Raw genomic sequence first — 20093 nt, 5'->3', positions numbered from 1 at the left:
TGGCTATCACTGGAATACAGGACACGCGTTTCATCCTATTTGTAACACATCAGCTGGATGTATCTCCATTCCAGACTTGATATTCACTCTGGGACTCGAACCCAGTACCTTCTTACCTACCGAGTCGTGATAGCCGATTGCTTGTGCAATTGGGTGAAGTTTAAATTCAATTGATATTGTTTACTTGAATCTTCCCATTGATTTTTGGGACTGCTAGCCCAAATCAGGATGGCCATTAGACAACTAGAGAGCGTGAAAGCAGCAGAACCTGACAATATACCAGCCGAAGCACTAACGTCAGACATAGAAGTCGCTTCAAAGATGCTTCACGTTCTATTCAGGAAGATTTGGGAGGAAGAACAAGTGACGACGCACTGGAAAGAAGGACACCTCATCAAAATTCTAAAGAAAGGAAATGTGAGAACTAGAGAGGCATCACATTACGTACAGTACCAGGAAAAGTCTTCATCAGACTGTCGCTGAACCGAATGAAAGACTCAATAGACGCCCGACTTCGAGATCAACAGGCTGGATTACGTAAGCATCGATTGTGCACAGACCAAGTTGCGACACTACGGATCATCGGTGAACAATGAGTTGAATGGAACTCGTCACTATACATCAACTTCATTGACTATGAGAAGACGTTTGGCAGTGTGGATAGGAGAACGTTATGGAAACTTCTTAGACACTATGGTGTACCTGAGAAGATCGTCAACATCATACGGAATTCATACGACGGAGTTTCAGTGCAAAGTGATGCATGGAGGACAGCTGGCAGACGCATTCCAAGTGAGGACCGGAGTTAGACAAGATTGCTTACTCTCCCCCTTTCTCTTTCTTCTGGTGGTTGATGGATTATGAAGACCTCGACATCTGACGGGAAGCAAGCAATACAGTGGATAGCTCGGAATCAATTAGAAGATTTAGACTTCGCAGATGACGTGGCCCTTCTATACCACACACACACACGAACAAATGCAGATGAAGACAGCCAGTGTGGCGGCAGCAATCTCTGCACCATAAGGCTCCGACATACACAAGGGAAGAAGCAAGATCCTCAAATACAACACAGAGAACACCAATCTAATCACACTTGATGGAGAATACGTGGAAGAGATGGAAACTTTCACGTATCTGGGAAGCATCATCGATCGGCAAAGCGAGGAGAGCATTCCTACAATTGAAGAACTTATGGAACTCAAAACAACTGTCAACCAGTATCAAAGTAAGAGTCTTCAATACGAATGTTGAGACAGTCCCACTGTACGAAGCTGAAACTTGAAGAACTACGACAACCATCATCAAAAAGGTACAAGTATTTGTAAACAATTGTCTACGTAAGATACTCAATATCCGTTGACCGGATACCATCAGCAACAGCTTAATGTGGGAGAGGACAAACCAGCTTTCGGCTGAAGAAGAAATTAGGAAAAGACGATGGAAGTGGATAGGACGTACATTACGGGAATCACCATACTGCAACACGATGCAATCGCTAACTTGGAATTCCGAAGGGAAACGGAGAAGAGAAGGGTCAAAGAACATATTGCGTCGGGAATCGGAAGCAGGCATGGAAGGGATGACTAGTAACTGGAAAGAATTTCCGAGGAAAGGGTTGGGTGGAGAACGCTGGTGGGCAGCCTATGCTCCTGCATGAGGTATAACAGTAGTAAGTAAGTAATTAGGAATAATCAAGAACATACTGAATAAATGACCTGGATGGATTTGACAAAAATATCAGCTGGGACAAGTAACTGCGGGAATTTCATTCTGAACAAACATAGCCTTTGTACTACATACATATTTGCTCATAATAAAACTGTTACTTGTTATAAGCAAAATAACTAATGAAATGTGACTATTCAATCCAGTGACAGTTAATTAGGTGCACGAAAATGTCATATTGTATATGGTATTCTATTTACTGAACAATAATACATTAGGCAGAGTGATGTAGACAGAATATATGGGAGCCATAATGCTTGGGTCGGTAAATATATGTGAATAACCAAGTTAACGGATTACATTTGGCTTACCTAAATGGGTATCCAGTTTATTATGCAACCTAGTACAATATATGACTTAGTGAACTTCGTCTCATAAGTTCATTGTGTCACTGGTGTTTGGTTAAATAATATTTTACTAAGCTATTTAACTATGTTCAGAACAGAAAGCCTGAATTCTAGTTCAAGCTAATCCCAGTTTTACTACAGCTAGTTGATGACAAGGAGGTTTTCTAAAGCCTTGTAACTTCGTACGTTAGGATAGTCGACAAAATCCTATTATTTGTCTAAAAAGTTTTATAAATGAATGTTTAACGAATTAACTTGAGCTTTCTTCCAAAGCGCTAGTTGGCGTTTTAATAACCAATACTTTGGAACACTATAAAAAGTGGTAGGAGCAAAGAATTGTTTACAAAAGCTTTCTGGTGTACTAAGGTGATTACCATTCTATACACGAATAAATGTTTATTTCAATTTGATATACGTTTACAATTTATTGTGAGATTACAGATGAAACAAAGTTGAAACTTCTATTTTCTTAACTTGGCTATTATGTATTATTTATTAGAACCTTTTGTCACTACCAGTGAAAAAATCTTGTTTAAAAAAGTCTAAGGACATCCAAATATACGCAGAACCACGTCTTTTTGGTGGAGTTTTGTTCTCTGAGCTGGATGGTTTGGTCGTGGAGCTTTCATCGTTCTTCTGAACGACATCATCAGCACAAACTTCAGATAGAAGTGAAGTGTTCGAATTTCTCCATATGTGTTTCACAGCTTGTTCTGTGCACCTCGATGTTGATTGGTTCTTGTTGACCTTAAATTTATCATTGTTTACTTCTTTGTTTTGGTTGTGTCTCCCATTGGTTTGATTTTTGTTCCTATATTTATGCATGATTTTCCTGATTGGTTGATAAATTGGATTGATTTCAATATGTTTGTTGATTGCTGATTGACCTGAGTGCCAAGCTTCTAAAAATTCTCTGGTGTTTTTGGAGTTTCCTCTGTCTAAGATTTCTACATTTTCCCAATCGAATGAGTGTCCGTAGTTATCCACGTGTATTGATATAAGTGAAGAGATATCATGGCGTTTGACTGCTAATTGATGTTCATGTAGGCGTAGGTGGAGGGGGCGTCCGCTTTGTCCGATGTAGTGTTTGTCGCAGTTGGCACAATTTATTTTGTAGATGATGTTTGATTTGTTTTCCTTTGTTATTTCATCTTTTGGTTTGCATAGGATTGATTGTAATGATTTTGTTGGTTTGTGTGCCACACCTATCCCGAAGGTTTTCAGCAATCTCGTTGCGGTTTCTGATATTCCTTGTATGTACGGTAGGGTGATCCTTTTGTTGATTTTTGTGCTTGATTTGGGTTCTGATGCTGTGTGCCGTTGGTGCTTTTTGATGAAGTTGATTCTCCACCATCTCAGAACCACGTCTACAAGGAGAATTTCTGATTGATGCATTTGAAATTACCCGCTGATGATGCAGAATTTTAAAAAAATAATGAATCGAAACCAGCTTTTAACTGGGTCACAATTTAAGAATTATTGTAGATTGATACTCTCCTGAATGCTGTTTATGATTACGTCACATTCGAGAAATATTCATAATTATCAAATTGTAGTCTTCAGTAACTCAATATTTTATCTATTTTCATTTTCCAAGGTTTTCCTGCAATCCAAACTCGATAAAAGGCCAAGTGTCGAGAGGTAAAAAGAAGACCTATAGTTATGCAACTAAATGACTGTTCATCAATTGTTTAATTGTAAACACTAGAGAAGAGCCTACTCTCAATCAGTGGTAAATGATCTGATATTCCATTAGTAACACTGTGCCATTATCCTCCATACGATAAACGTAAATCATCTTGATATAATATGTGAACGGGTTCATTGCGATGCATTATCACTATACACTTTTCCCATATATAACCTGAAATAGACTGTTCACTTCCCATTGTCATTTGTTCCGTGACCGTTCGACTGAAAAATACTTAAAATTTGTAATTCTTTTCTAACTACTAGGAGTAAAATAAGTAGTCTTGAATCAATAGTATTTTAATACATTAGAAAGGTAATGTACAAGTAACGTCATTCAGTGGTAAACAGATCGATCTTATTTGCATCACTAAAAAATTCAGGTTAATGGAAGTTGTGAGAAACAGCAGGGGAGCTGACATAGCTTTATATTATCAAGTGGTAGTGGTCAAGATGAAAATGAAGTTTAAGAAGCACTGGACAACTGGATAAACACCATTACAAACATTTAGTACAGCCTTCCTTCAGGAGACTGATATAATCGAGGAAATCATGATGGCTCTCACGCGGACAATATCTGTTCAAACAAAAAGAAACTATAATGTCGAACAACTGGAGAGAGATTAAAGAAACAATAACCCCAATATGTTGGAATATGGCTGATCACAAGAAGCTCCTGCAAAAGTATGGGTCTATATTCATACCCTAAGAATGATTCAAGAGAGGAAAACCAAGATGACATCGATCATCAGCAGCCGAACAAAATATGACAAATCAAGGCGACCGGTCAAGAATAAATTAGCCGGACCAATCACGGAAATTCAAGAACAGCGGAACAGATGAGTAGAACACTTTGAAAAGGTCTTAGGTGGACCAGCTACACTGAAACCGCTGGCCATCAAACGGCATACACAGAACTTCCTACAGAGTTTACCCTACTATCAATGGAAGAACTCAGTGAGGCCATCAAACAAATCAAAGGTCGAAGAGCAGCACACCATATAGAGCACTGAAGTAATGACGGCATTCCCACAACTGAAGAACATCTGCAACTCCAAACATCTATCAGCCAACACAAAATTCAAGGTCTTCAATACAAACCAAGTTGAAACTTTGAGAACTATTACAACCATCATCAACAAGGCACATGTATTTATAAACAATGGTCTGTGCAAAATATATGGTTTCCGTTGGTGGATATCATCAGCAACAACCTACTATGCCAGATAACACACCAGGTTCCAGCCGAAGAGGAAGTTAGGTAAGGATGCTGGAGATGAGTAGGACATGAAACGAAGAAATCATCAAACTGAATTACGAAGCTAATCCTAAGTTTGAATCCTGAAGGCGAAAGGAAAAGAGGAATACTGAAGAACACATTGCGCCAGGAATTTAAGGCCCACATGAAAGAATGAATAGGACATGGGAACAACTGGAAAGGAGCACCGAGAACAGATATGTTTGTTCTGCCTAAGCTCTAAAGTTAATTTATTTATAATTTCGACCTTCAGCTTTTTGTATCTATCTTACTGTGATTTAGTAATATTTTCTTTGGTTCTGGAAAATTAAAAGTTATAGGATTGTTATGAAAATCGTTATTATAGTTATTGTCCAAAACAAACCGTTGATAATTTGCAATACAGTAGTAAACTTTGGGTATTTGGAAGTTTTAATTTGATTTTATATTATTTAGCAGAGTACCTGTGAACCGTCCTCACAATAGACAGATAGTACTGACTTACACTGAAACGTCATACAGTGTAACAACCGAAACTCCACTATTCGTTATGAATGCAGAGAACTAACAAGCCAAAGTTTAATCAATTAAACCGGACTAAGTTCTTCTGCATAATAAACAAGTCTTTCTGAGCAACGCGTATTAAATTTTATCAAACCATAAAGTTTATGAGTAATTTGGTTGGATTTACTTTAGACGAAGAAAGTACAAAATCCCCATATAGTACAACTTGTTCTATACAGCTAAAGGTTTCTCTAGCATAGAGTAGAGTATCAAACAATAAGGAAGTGATTAATAAATAAGTGTTCGGTACCCGGGAATCAATAACAGTATGCTCAGAAAGATGGAATCAAATATCTAAATGAAAGGATTCGAGTTAGCGTTTATTAAAGGCAGTCAAATGTCGATAAATGTCAACCACTCCATGCCATAACTTTGGGTTCCGATGGTCCGGTATCATGCAACAAATTAACTGATAAAGGATTAAAAGACTAATATTTGAACGAAGAATATCCTTTTCGATAAATTCTCTCCAGGTTCTACAATTATATATCCAAATTGATAATCCGAAATATGAATTTCAAGTTCAACGGTGTAATATATAGACAAACAGATGGTGTTGCAATGGGTTCATCAGTGGGCCCTATACTAGCTGATATTTTTCTAGCCAAACTAGAAAATGGTCCACTTAAAAGATTATTCAAAACTCCACATTTTACTGTAGATACGTGGATGACACGTTCATCCTCTGTAAAGATAATACGTCGCCGCAATAGGTTCTTATGCGATTTAATGAAGTACATCCAGCCATTCAGTTTACATCTGAAGAAGAGAATGATGGCCGAATAGCCTTTTGAACGGATGGATCGTTAAAAAGGAACTTAAACAGAAAAAGTACATGGACTGGGCAGTATACGAATTTCCTGAGCTTTGTACCTGTACAGTACAAACGAAACTTAATCAAAAACTTTACTTACCGTATTCGCACTATATGTTCTACTGATATAGTTGAACAAGAGCCTAACACCTTCCATAATACTCTCAGGGAGATCGACTGTCCTAGAAAGTTTATAATTAAATATATGGTCACGAAGGCGAGATACAAACAATGAAGAAGAAATCCCTGTTCATGAGTCTACAATTCAGAGGGGATGCGGCTAGTGAAATACTAACTCAGAGATTACGTAGGACAATATAAAAGTCTTTTAACGCCGGAGAACTGCGATTAGTATTTTCTACGCGCCCAATAGTTACACCGAAGCTAAAAGATGAATTACCTAGAATGACCACCTCATTTTGTATTTATCAGTTCGACTGCTCCTGTGGAGCGAGTTATATTGGTCGAAGTTCTAGGAATTTACATTTTCGTGCTCGTGAACACCTTCCAGCGTGGCTAAACAAAGGTTTGATGAAGAAGGTGAACAGCTCAATATTGGCCGATTTAGTACAATTGTAATTGTCCCCGTTATCTTTATTCATAAATCTTTGTATTATTATTATTATTATTCGTATTAACCTGGCCATTTTTCGAATTATTGATTTAGACATATAATTGTAGAACCTGAAGAGAATTTATCGAAAAGAATATTCTTCGTTCAAATACTAGTATTTTAATATGACGGGGATCTTTAAATGATAAAGGATTCGTAATTAATTGGCTCTAGATAACGAAGAAATTTAGTAATAGCTCTAACTTATTCAAGTTCATAGTTCTAACGTTTATTCTGAAGACGATTTTGTTAAGGATTATTGTCAACTGGAAAAACATTAAAATACTGGAAGTCAACAAACTAATCACCGAAAACTCTTGAATTTCATAATGATTACGATTTCATTTTCTTTTATTTGATGACCACTATTTTTCTCCTGGTTCCTACACAATAGTAGATTCTTGCTACATCATTCCCACGAAGTTAGATGTTACATCCCATAATTATTCTAAAGGAAGTTACTTAACGTGAAATACACTAGTAATTATTTTGATGTATAAAAAATAGTGATTTAAAAACTCGTGATAATGGAAAGAATAGAAATGTAGCCTAAGAAGTGATAATTAAAAACTGATCATGTTTATCGATACGATTATAATTGTCGATGCTTCATAGCTGACTGAAAAATTATCTGCAAGTGGAGAAAATTTGTTTGGAAATGCGAACTGTCTGAACTTCTCTACAAATTCCCTATTCAATTCAAATTTTGACCTACGTATTATAAGAATTCACTCAGTTAAAACAAATACCGTAAAGATTAAAGCAAATGTAAACACAGATGTTTTATTATAAAGGATATAGTTGAGACTATAATTTATGGACGACCTTTGAGCGACCCTATAGTGACCTTGAGAATGTCCTCCAATTTACTAAGGCTGAATGAGGGTTATAAAGCCGTGTGAAGAACACAGATGATGACTTACAGTTGATAGTTAGGGTTAGGAGTTAGATTTAGGGTTGTCATCATGAACTGACATAAACTAAAATGCCAAAACACTATTTAGACAAATGGGTGAATGAATTTCGCGCCGAAATCCAGGACCTGTTATCCTGAATGTGATTGATTCGTTCATAAATTATAGTCTCGCCGTTTTGACAGCTATTAAATGAGTTCCATGTGTTTGCAAGTAATTTGTTGAGACCTAAACACTTTGTTGTGTTAGTCGATAGATTGGTATTTTCTGTTTGTATGCTTGATTTATGCTGCCACATGGTCTGTGCAATCCAGCTAGATAATTCACTGTTTTTAAAGTCAACGGTTTATAATATTTGTCTATTTTACTAGTGTAATGCAAGGTTAATTTTAAATGCATACAAAGAGTTGTACTTCGATTAACTAACAGTTTCTCAGAGTTACAGACGGTGTTATTTTCTGAAATTCCTTTCTTACTGTAAGAAATAATGTACAATGGACAGTGATCTTATATGTGCTATTCAGTCTAACTAGTTCTTCATCGTCGTACCAATCTATTCAGTCAAGTTGAATAAGAGTAAAGTAACATGGTAATCGATTTTTGATTAGTGTATTCAACTTTAAACCACACTTCTTTAATTTGTGTGAGTCAATAATGTTAATCGGTTGTCTAAACTTAAGTACATGGAATGGCGTTCAAAAGCAATTGAAAATGCTTCAATTAAAATTCTCGAAAACTCTTCAAACAATGAAGCAAATTTACTGGCGTCTACATATCAGCAAGTCTTCATTTCATAATAATAATTTATATTCTGAAAATAATAATTACAGGATTCACGCCAGTTTACAGGCATGATCAATTTGATATAAATAGTAACATTAGATGTACAGAACAAACATGTGATAGAAGAAACTTTTAAGTATACTAGGTCAGTAGTTGTTTAAGTAGTACATGTATTACAGAGATCCAATGCATCAGCCGGGAATTTTTAATATTTCTTAAATGGACAGCCTGTTGATTTATGAACGGAGTAATTAAGGTCATTTCGTATACCAGATCGAATTAATGATAATTATCTACAACTAGAGAAATTAAAGCGAAAACAGAGAGCACGGAAGAACAAAGCAGTAATTACCAAAATATATGAATCAGGTCTACCTAAATGCGTGTATCATGTGACACAGTGATATATTGTTGATGTTATTCAAATTATTTAAACTTTTTAGGGACGATGTTGACATAAAGTGACAGCAAGTAAGTGGTTTTACCTAGGGAATGTACTAATAAAAATGGCTAAACATTTAAAGTTCATATAATATCACTTGTGGAATGAGATACACTTACAGGTGCTAGAACATTCAATGCATTATTCGGGCTCGTTTTTTGACAGTCGACCGATATCGCTTTAAGTATAAATTCTGAAGCTATTTATGAGTTATAAACTACGATTCAACGATATTCAAACAATATAAATTAGATACTGTGTTATCGTAACGCAAACTATCTTTTATGTCAAGTATATTTAATGAATATATAAACTTGATGCAATTTGTTGAAAAAAGGTAAGAATTAAAAACACCATTTTGAATCACAAATTTATTCATTTGATTCATTTACATTTTACATAGAAAATCAATTTCAATACACTCAATTTCATATTACAATAACTTCTAATAAATTGTGATCTCATTAATAAGTGTTAACACATGAATCAAGCGATTTCCGTCAACTCAATAAAGATACAACTCGACACGTAAATGACTGATTGGAAATCAAGAAAAAATTGTTCTAGATAAAATAAATATGTATTTGAGAAAGTTATTCGTGTTTGCAGGCTGGTTATCTCTGAGTAACCATGTGATGCTATTTATTTATTGCAATAATTAACTATTTATAAGTATCAATGCCAATGTTAGACTTGATATTTTCAAATAAATTGAGTATTGGGTAGAAAGTTAGTAATAAATATAGTACTATTTGAACTCGCGCTAATTTAACTCTTTTGTTTATCTACTAGGATGAATTCGCTTACAGTAAGTCACGAAACGTCAGAAATACAACTTTTCTACTTATTGAGACATAACAAAACATGTATTTATTAAGAATTGACTATTTATTTTGGTGAATACGAGAAGTTGGTGGATATTCAATTTGTTGATGTGATGATGTTGCATAAACGAACTACTCGTCTTACCATCACACTTGATAAGGATGAAAATATCATTCCGTCTTAAAATTATTATATGGTTACACAAGTTAATGACAAATATTCAGTCAGTCAGTCAGCTACAACGTAGGACAAGGCACATATATGCATCGGTCCATGTTGCCATACCTCATTAACACGAAAAGATGGACAACGGATTCATAAAAGTAGTTAATTCAGAGGTGGTAATATATAAGAGAAAGATTGCATATAGAGATATAATACAAGAAGAAAGAATTGGTTCGTAGAAAGAAAGATATGAAGTAATTTTAATCTCTTAGTTTAAGGGAAGACAGGGAGTGTATACACCGACGCAATTGTGATCGATTCTCAGCCATGTCACCAAGAGCCTCCAACCATTGGTTACGATAGTCACGCGGACCCCAACCAAGTAGTCTGCATCTACCAACATGGCTCAGACTAGAGGTTAGTGACTTCAAGGACTGATGCCAGGTTTTGGTTTGGCCGCCCCTAACTTTCTTCCAACCATCTCTAACACCCGTTAGCATTGCACGTCGTGGTAATCGGTGTTCAGGCATACGTAACACGTGGCCCAACCATCTCAGTCGATGAAGATTAACAACCTCATCAACTGATTTACCATTATTCCCTAATACCCTGCGTCTAACCTCACTATTACTTACCCGGTGATCCCAGCAGACGCCAGCAATATTTCTAAGGCATCTGTGGTCAAATACTAGTAGCTTACGGGTGTCTTCTACTCTTAAAGGCCATGTTTCGCTGCCGTAAATTAAAACAGAACGGACTGCCGCGCAGTATACCCGTCCTTTTATTGATAGACGGATATCTCGCCTTCGCCAAAGGTGACGTAAGTCGGCAAAAGCCAATCGAGCTTTTCGAATCCGTGCTGAGATTTCGTCCGATACAAACCCATTAGGGCTGGTCAGACTTCCAAGATAAGTGAAGTTGTCGACGCGTTCGACTATTTCACTCCCTATCCTTAGTTCAGGTGTTGACGCAGACCAGTCCTGAAGCAACAACTTGCATTTAGAGGGAGAGAAGCGCATTCCAAACATTCTGGCATTATTGTTTAGTGCTACCAGAAGACTCTGCATTTTATCAGCGTCTTCACCAAACGGGACTATATCATCTGCGTATTCTAAGTCGATGAGTGGACCTCCTAGTAGGAGATCAATACCCGAGAATTCAGTAGACGAGAATGTTATTTCCATCAATAGGTCTATGATGAAGTTGAACAAAAATGGAGAAAGTGGACAGCCTTTGCGGACACCACTTGAGGTTGCAAAAGTAGATGACAGTTCGCCATAAGCTCTCACTCGACTAGTAGTGTTCGAGTAAAGAGCCTTTACAAGGTTTATGTACTTCTGAGGTACGCTTTTCAATGACAGACACTACCACAGAACATCTCGATCAACAGAGTCAAATACTGCTTTTAAGTCAAGAAAGACCACCATTGTCGGACGTCGATAAGTATGCCTATGTTCTAGAACCTGACGAATGATGAATATGTGGTCGATGCAGCCACGACCAGGTCTGAAACCAGCTTGATTCTCTCGTGTTTGCAGTTCACGAGTATTAGGCGTCTGATAATTATCGAGGCTAGTATTTTAGATATTATTTTAGTTAAACTAATCCCTCTATGGTTGTCACAGGATGATTTTAACCCTCTCTTATATATTGGGACGACAAGTGATTGTGACCAGTAAGATGGGATAACGTCTAACTCCCAGATTTTAGCTAGAATACTAGTCAACCTAATCGCTAAAATTGGACCACCATCCTTAAGGACTTCTGGAGCCAATCCATCTGGATCAGCTGCCCTTCCTCGTTTCAGATTAACTATAGCCTTTTGAACTTCTGCTAGAGTTGGGGGACCTACTTCAATGTTCTATTCACATTGTCTGGGAATGATGGGTAGTTGTAGAGTAGCTGGAGGCCAGCTGAACTGCTTTTTAATGTGTTCCGCCGATCTTTCTAAACGTCTGGACTGGGAGCAGATGAGAGTATCGTCTTTTTCCGAAATAATCTCACTTACACTTTACTTATTAGTTCCAGTTTCTTTTATTAGTCTTCAAAGCTGTCTTGTGTTCCCTACAGTCGCCGCCTTTTCCATCTCTTTTGCTTTCGTTGCCCACCACTGCTCACGGTCGTTTCTTAGACTTTTGCTTAACCTAGATCTGATTTGTTTTCGCTCATCATCGTGTTCAGAGCCTGATGGGACGAGTTTGCGAGAATCCATCAGTGCAATAGACTTAGAAGAAATTAATTGATTTTTTGTAACTCTTTGGTTTAAATCGCTAACAGATGTCACTGCTGTTTCCACAACTGATTATATATCTTTCCAAGCTACATCTGGGTCAACCTCGTTTTCGGAGCTACCTAAGTGTGACTTCAGTTGTTCCTGGAACCTACTTTTGGTTTTCTCGCTACTCAACTCAGTTCTAATGGGTCTTTTTAATGTGGCTTTCTTACGTCCAGTGAGGCCCAAGCAGATGCGTGCCTGTATTAGGGCGTGGTCGGAGTCCAAGTAGGTACTCCAGAATGAGCGACAATCTTCTACCGACCCTCTCCAACGATGACTGATGACAATATGGTCTATTTGAGTCCATCGTTGGTTTGATGTAGAGGGTCTCCATGTTAGATGATGTCTCTCCTTATGCTTAAAATTTGTGTTTGCTAAAAATAAATGGTTGTCTGAGCACAGTTGCAGCAGACGATCACCATTATCTGTTCGTTGCGTCGGAATACTAACATACCCACCTAAATGCCTTTCTGTTTGGTTTAAACTACCTATCTGGGCATTAAAGTCACCTGCTACGAGTACTATGTCTGAACGTTTAGCTTTCTGAAGAAGTTCAGATAGCTTTCTGTAAAATTCATCTTTCATTTCATCTGAGCTGCAGTCGGTGGGAGCGTAGGCAGGAACGACGAAAAGGCAACGACGTGTGTCCCTATCCTTCCGTTTGGCCGAACAGCACATAAACGACTGTTAACGGGGATCCACTCTAACAGTGCTTGTCCCGCCCTCATGCTTAGCGCTATGCCTATTCCTGCCAGTCCACAAGGGTTGGCCGTCGGGTCACCAGATACACGTAGGGTGTATCTCGTTAGCTCTCCGTTTTGCCGAGGAGAGGTCAAGTGAATGACCTCATTAGGATTCTGTATGCGTGTTTCAGAGACAGCATACATCAATGGTACGAGATTCTAGGGTTCTAGCCAAGGAAGGCTGTTGACCGATTTGACATTGGGTGCGTACGTTGAAGGCTCTAATGTGTAGTTTGGAGCGAGGTTTCAGTAGACCTGGGACAGTGTTTTGGCTATGGTGACACTTGAAGCGAAAGCCGAAAGAGGAAGTTTAGAGGTGAAAGTCGATGTAGGAGGAATAATAGGAATTGAAGAGGGAGGTTGATGATGAATACAGTGGTCTTGAGTGCTGTTAGAGGCACGAGGGCGGTTATCACTTCCCGGTTGCCCACACCGTGGAAGGGTTCTTCTGGAGGTACCTGAAAAGAAAATTGGATTAGAGGTGGTCTTAGTGATCTGGGAGCGTGACCGCAGTGCCCAAGGGACAGCTACTTGAGGTCGGTCACACACGACCTATTTATGGGTAATTCTTGTGTTGGCTCCGTACTTGTTGAGACCTTACCGCCGGAGACGGATATCTGTGGGATAAGGTGAGGTGTGCAGTCTTAGGGCCGACCTTTTCTAACCTCACCCCTCCTTGTGGGAAGGCAGCATCGCTGTCATGCTGGTTGTCTGAAGGAAACACCTTACTGCTATCACACCTCTCTACAGTCAGCAGTACGACTTCGCCTTCGGACCTTGGGTTTGTTGCTTTTAGTCTTACCACTCTTCAACCGATCTGTCTGACATGGTAGGACCTTGAGGAACGTTTGTTCCAGCCAGTATAGCTCGGTTGCTTCATCACAATAGGCAAGCCCGACCACCACGTAAAGGTAGCAACAACGGTAGAAAGAAGTGAATGAGCATACAGATAGATTCTTTCATCTATTTGAATCACTTTATTAGATTCACTGATCATTCCAATTCCTAAATTTAGATATCACAGAATGGTAAGTTGTTCACATATGAGAATTGACGGTTTCAGGTTGATTCCACATGAGTTCTAGAACTGTGACATTGGGTAGTCGAAAATTAGTATACAACCTCTCTTGTTCAACAATTGTTGATTTCCATAATTTCTTCATTTGATACACTGTTAACTACCGAGCTTATATTTGTTTTTAATAGCTATTATCTTAATTTAACGGTTACCATATTTATATAATCATCATTTGGAATTCTTTGTATAATAATGCCAGTACTTTTACTACGTTCTTAAATGTTTCTACTTGATTCGTGATTACATGTGATTTAACTGCAATTCCGTTTCGTTAGAATGCATGTTTTTGCAGTTTCGCCACTACGACGCAGTTGCATTTATTATTTGTGACTAATTTTTTCACAAGTAAGCGCCTTCCACTTTTCAAAGCACCGAAAAATAGAATAATATTCTTCTTCTAGCTCTTCTAGCTTGTCTAGTTCATTATTGAAAATAGCCGATGTTTGCAATTTTTTATTCAGACTTGTTAGCAAATCGTACCGTTACTATTTAGATATGCGGCAGTACTAAGTGCAGGAGATCAAAGACATTCACTATTCAAAGTGATCTGGCGCAATCACTTTGATTGGCAATTAATAAATTATAACATTTCAGCCATGATAAACGTATGAGAAGATAGGAACGGTTATTACTTTTCAAGACAGCACTTTTTTTTCAAGTAAAATCCTAGTATTTGTGATTTTGTTCAAGAAACTGTATCGGTAGAAATACATATCAACTGTGTGATTTCACTTTATGATAATATTACTGTACAAAAAGCCGCAGTACTAATTGTTGCCGTAGAAACTTCTATATGTCATGATATTTATTTAGGTCAGTATCAACATATACATAATTGGTATGTTGAAATAAATCCGAAAAAATGAAATTTGCTTGCAATATTTTCACTGTTGGAGATTAGGTGATTCAGTGGTTTGATCAATATCATAAAGGACACCGAATTTAAGACTAAGCTGTTACTTAGCTCATTTATCGTTGTCTGGTCTTTAGATACTGTAATCGTTATAATTATTTCTTGTTATATTCACAATCAATGAAATTGAGCTTAAACTAGCTTTATATTTTATGTTTTTTTTAAAAATAAACCTTATTCTCTGTTAGATCCCATTTTGTGCTACATACTGTTACCAGATGTTGTTATCTTTCTGTCGTTTAATATCTTTTATTTTAAAATCAAACCTCACCTATTTTCTTTTAAGTATAGGTTATACCTGAGTGCTAAATCTTTACTTGACTACTAAGTTTTATTATCAATAATAGATTTATAATATGCTGTATCCACCCAATAACTAATAACAGTTATTATGTTTATCTATCATATCACATCTATCATACAAGACTGTTCACTATTGGAATGTAATTTTTTCTCTCCTTAATCGTGCATAATATGTTTCTTAGTATCTTTACAAAGCATCGATACAATACTTCATCTTTCAGATTGTTATATTACATTTTTAACTTACCTTATAATTGGCTATTTGTAAATTTTTATGAGTGAACTAGGTAATAAGAGGATCAACTCATTTTTTAAAAAAATAGTTGGCTAATTGTGACGTTCTTTGGTTCTAACGTTATATTTATTCTGTCTGTTAATCACATCTTGTTGATCTTTTTCAACTAATCTGAACTTCTACCTTCCCTGTTGTTTATATTTAGGATTCTGAAGAGTATAGAACATGATTAAGCTGATATCTTAAATGATATTACATGTCAATATCTAATGTATGAAACTAATGTGCTAAATGCAAAGAAAAGTTTTATTTTAATAAAAAAGAAAGCACAACTAATTATCATAACTTATCATTATAAGAGTGAATGCCAACCAATAATTCTCTGTTTGTTTGTTTGTTTTTCCATGATTTTATACAAATAACTTAATTCTGTGTTAAGTTCAGAAGTTTTATACAAACTTAATTAGTATGCATATAGATATGAATAATAGGTCTGAAAACAGTTGTGGTATATATCTGATTGGCTTATTTTACACTAGTTTTCATTTCTATATAGTTTATTTTCCATGATTAAGGCTAACATAATTGTGCATTCAGTTTATATATATATATATATATATATATATATATATATATATATATATATATATAAATAAGACTGACTTATAAATAGATAAATATACGGAAGATAAATAGCTGATACTACACAAAACTAATTTAATCAGTATGATGTTGTATAGGCTTAAGTCATGATTGAATTCCTACGATCGAATTGCAACATAGTCACTTGTTTAAAAGACTGAATTTATTTGTACGGTTTCTTTGACATTAGATAGTTGAAGGAAATCAGTAACTAACTGTAGCTTTCAGGTTTATAAAAGTTGGTACTCATCATTAAAATGTCATCTTAGAAGAAATGATTGAAAACCATAGTTGCATTACATACTACTGATCATCAAAGGGATCACTTTTAATGAAAGCGTTAAAACTATGGCTACAGAATATTTTGAAACATTGTGCCTAAAAGCAATGTTTCAACAAAGGAAAGTAAAAACTTTGATCTTATCTATACAACAAAAAGTCACTGGAAACATTGAGAACATGAATTGGGAATATCAACACAATGTAAAGGTGAGTGAAATACAATAGCAAGTTTGACAATCAAAAATCTAAATCTAAATGAAACTTCTAGATACGGACTCTAACTGGTTTACAACAGATCAAGAAAATTCATGTTGAGGTGATCCAGAAAACTTCTCGCAAAAGACAAGAAAGTCTCAGGAAACACTAAGATACATTTCATCCAATCAGCGTTCACTTGAAGTTTTAGCTAGAAACATCAAGAAAGTGAAAAGTCACATGTAGAGTTTCTGATTGACTGATTACTTTACTGCTACTACCTTCAGTAGCATTCCAGAATTTTCGGGAAACCCAAGGACATCTAAAATATTATAAAAACCCTAAATTTTCTATACTAAAAAGAAACTTTGGAGTAAAGTGCTTCTCGAATATTTTGTGCCTTATCTCTCGTGTTCAGGTCGCTGTGTAGTTCTAGCTTGGGGGTTACGTGAATAACCTAGGAACCGAATATAGCGTTCAATTAGCAAGACTTATTATTTCACTTAGATGATTCCCATCAATTAATGAATATCAACTTATTAGAAACAAACAGTCCAAATGAAAATTCAGCTGATAAGATTTCTTGAGGAAATAAATTTGAACGGATTCCATCTATGAAGAATACTCGGTTCAGTAAGTCACATATATAACAATCTAAAACTGATCAAGTAGAATAAAGTTTGAAAAATAAAATCCGTATCTAAGGTTGACTTTTAGAAAATCCAGTATCAGCTAATCAGGAGTAGAATAAAATCAATACAGTAATCTAATTCAAAAAAATGAATGAAATAATTCGTTATTATTACCAATAAAGAAACATACTACATCCATTTCTTCGGGAACTGATCTAAAAGTGATTCAAATTATATATGTTGTGCGTTGAATTTAATGCACGAAAATTATTTAATAATTAACATAAAAGATCATCTATAATTTACTGAAACCATATACTGGAGCAGTATGTAGTTCTATACTTTTTTAATCAGATACATGTTAACATTCTTGAAAAAATGACCATAGTAAAAAAAGCCTTACAGGTCGATGTAATCTTTACTATGTGATAGAATAAATCATTTCCTAAACAAGCTATCAAATTTATGAATTTTATTTTACTTTTCTTTATTATCTCATAGATGTGGAAAATGTTGTCGGATTCCTGACAACGTTAAAATGATCTATACAGTTTATGGATGAAGTTGTTGGTTTTCAACTTGTTCACTGTCTTAGGATGAAATTTTAGATTTGCAATGTGTATAAATAGTTAAAAAGCTTCAGATAATCTTTCGAAGCCTAAATTTAAGGAACAATTATTCAGTGTTTTGTTATAGATCTTGGAGAACAATCATTTAACGTGATCTCCGGTATCATTGAAATATTTCCAAAGATGTAAATTTCTGTCCAGGAGATAAGTATTGTTGTTAAGCAAATCACTTGAGAAATTCTTTATCCATGAGATTTAAGCTAAAAAATTTATTTTGAAAATCATATTTGAATTTTATTAGAATAATAACATATAAAGTATTCAATCGCTTACTTATCTCATTCAATCTATCATAGGCACAGTGAAATCTTTGATTATAATATTCAATTTTCAAGAATCAAACACAAAATCTATACAAAATTTCATGAGGACTTATAGGACAACTCATAATTTATTAGTATTAAAAGAATTTCCCCAGTTTATAATAGTGTTAACTTACCGTTTTGTGTGATGAACTAACGAATATTGAAGCTGATTATGTAAACATTTAGATACCGTTTTTTGTTTGTTTCCTTAGTTTTATTCCCTTACAGATTATTTTATAGATTAAATAGCATTACAACGATCCATTGCCGTTTTTTTCTAAACTTGGAAACTTTATATTTGTCTATACATTTTAAAATGATGTCATCAAAACTAATCTATGTTACATGAATACACGAATACATGAATAAGGTATGAGCAATACATAAATAAATCTACACTCAGTTATCAATCAAACTTTTCAGCATGTTTACAATTTATATTAGAAAAGTATCAGAATTTGTTATATGATTAACTACAGGTTAAAACAGGTATACACTCTGTATTAATTAATTAGTCAAAAAATAAGGTTTTTTTGTCTTAGCCAATTGTGAATCAGGACATACATTACGCAAATCATCAAACCACACCACGAGGCAAGCCCTAACATGGAATCCTGAAGGGAAGCAGAAAAGAGAAAAACCAAAGAACACATTACGTCGGGAAACAGAATTAGATATGAAAAGGATGAATAACAATTGGAAAGAGCTGGAAAGGATTGCCTAGAACAGGGTTGAATGGAGAATGCTAGTGAGCGGCCTATTCTCCTCCACGAGGAGTAACAAGCGTAAGTAAGTAAGTAATTGTGAATAAATAAATCACTGTAAACATTAATAACCCTTGAAATCAATAATCTTGCTTTAAAAAGAAAGTAATATCAATTATAAAGTAAAAACCCTTTGCAAATGAAAGCAAGTCTCCTAATATATTAGAGTTTTAAGAAGTAGTAATTTCATCATAAATAAACTACGAAATAAATTAAACTTACTTACTATACCATCCAAATGTCTAATTTTCGAAGTAAATGAATGCCAACTATGCAAAAGCTGACTTTATGTACAACCAATAAATAGTGAAATCAAAAGACCTTAATTATCTCAAAAAATATAGTGTTCACATTAGAGTAACTATATTAAGAAGTCGATAATATTGTAAAATTTAAGGCGATCTACAAGTTTATTTACTCGTTATTTTGTAGTGAACGAGAACACAAATGGGGACAATCGAATGTATCTGAAGACAAAATTAAAGCACATCTTAGTAAAATCCGAGAACCATATAGTAAATACCTTAATTTCCTTAATGTCAATGATATGTCTCGAACTTGCAATCTTCTCAGACTTCATTGTTCCTGCATTCTCATACCAATTGCTTTCTGTTCCCATTCTTTGCTTGTCGAACTTCTGCCAGACATTGTAATCCTGATTATCGTTACATACTACTCATGTCCGTATAAGTAGCACATACTACAATTTGAGCTTTTAGGCTTTGTAAATGGAACTGTCGGATAGCCTCGAAAACATTTTTGGTAACCAAGAAAATGATGAAAGTATTTTAAGAAATCAATTTTCTTTATAGGCTTTCAAAGGAATCTAGAAAACTACTCATTACTTTTTCTTAATTCTGATTAAAAATTACCGGTATTTTTTTTTTTACTAAATTCAGTATGTTTTCCAGACGCTTCTAGAATCTAAGGGTTACATTTTATCCTGCAAATACTATTTTTTAAAGCTTCCTATTTG

This window comes from Schistosoma haematobium, chromosome ZW (genome assembly GCF_000699445.3).
Source record: "Schistosoma haematobium chromosome ZW, whole genome shotgun sequence".
Taxonomy (NCBI): Eukaryota; Metazoa; Platyhelminthes; class Trematoda; order Strigeidida; family Schistosomatidae; genus Schistosoma; species Schistosoma haematobium.
The sequence above is the reverse complement of the archived record's forward strand: the minus strand, read 5'-3'. Positions refer to the sequence as shown.